General features: G+C 35.5%; 1 non-coding gene across 1 annotated transcript; it reads right to left on the bottom strand.

Annotated features, from left to right (window-relative positions):
* Positions 1–590: 590 nt before the first annotated feature.
* Positions 591–700, bottom strand: LOC116589563. Its single transcript, XR_004285336.1, has one exon. It is a non-coding gene; the product is annotated as a U6 spliceosomal RNA (small nuclear RNA).
* Positions 701–979: the final 279 nt, after the last annotated feature.

The raw sequence follows: 979 nt of genomic DNA, 5'->3' as shown, positions 1-979 counted from the left end.
TTATCAAATTTGTGGGAATAGAGTTGTTCATAGTATTCCTGTATTATCTTTAAAAAAAATTTTTTTTATTTACTTGAGAGAGAGAGAGAGAGATGGAGGGAACCTGCAGGGGAAGGGGCAGAGAAAGAGGGAGAAAGAATCCCAAGCAGACTCCCTGCTCGGCACAGAGCCTGATTCAGGACTTGATCTTGACCCTCAGATCATGACCTGAACTGAAACCAAGAGCTGGACACTTAACCAACTGAGTCACCCAAGCTCCCCCGCCATTATCCTTTTAATGACCATAGAATCTGTAATGATGTCTCTTCTTTCATTTCTGAAAATAATTAATAATTAGTTTCCTGCTTCTGGTTTTCTTTGTTAGTCTGGCTAAAAGCTTATTTAGTTCATTCATCTTTTCAAAGATCTAATTTTTGATTTTGTTGTTTTTTTCTTCTCCATTGATCTCTTGGTTTCTTCTGTTTTGATTTCTGCTCTAATTCTTTTTTTTTTTTTGGTAATTTATGACAATTTTTATTATGTTTTTTATTTTAATTCCAATATATTTAACACACAGTGTTATAATTAGTTTCAGGGGTATAATATGATGAAAAAATGTGGAATACCTCACAGATTTGCATGTCAACCTTGCACAAGGATCTTGTTAATCTTCTCTGTATCATTCCCATTTTTTAAGTACATGTGCTGCTGAAGTGAGCACTCTGCTCTAATTATTACTTCCTTTCTTCTGTTTACTTTAATTTCCTTATCTTTTTCTAGTTTTCCCAGTGTAAGTTTAGATTATTGATTCTAACTCTTCTATCTTTTTAATTTTTTTTTTAAGATTTTATTTGTTTATTTGAGAGAGAGTGAGAGAGAGCATGAAAGGGGAGGTCAGAGGGAGAAGCAGACTCCCATAGAGCCAGGAGCCCCAAGTGGGACTCAATCCCAGAACTCCAGGATTATGACCTGAGCTTAAGGCAGCCACTTAACCCACTGA

This window comes from Mustela erminea, chromosome 4 (genome assembly GCF_009829155.1).
Source record: "Mustela erminea isolate mMusErm1 chromosome 4, mMusErm1.Pri, whole genome shotgun sequence".
In the NCBI taxonomy this organism is placed as follows: domain Eukaryota; kingdom Metazoa; phylum Chordata; class Mammalia; order Carnivora; family Mustelidae; genus Mustela; species Mustela erminea.
Note: the sequence above shows the minus strand (reverse complement) of the source record. Positions and strands in the feature narration are given on the sequence as shown.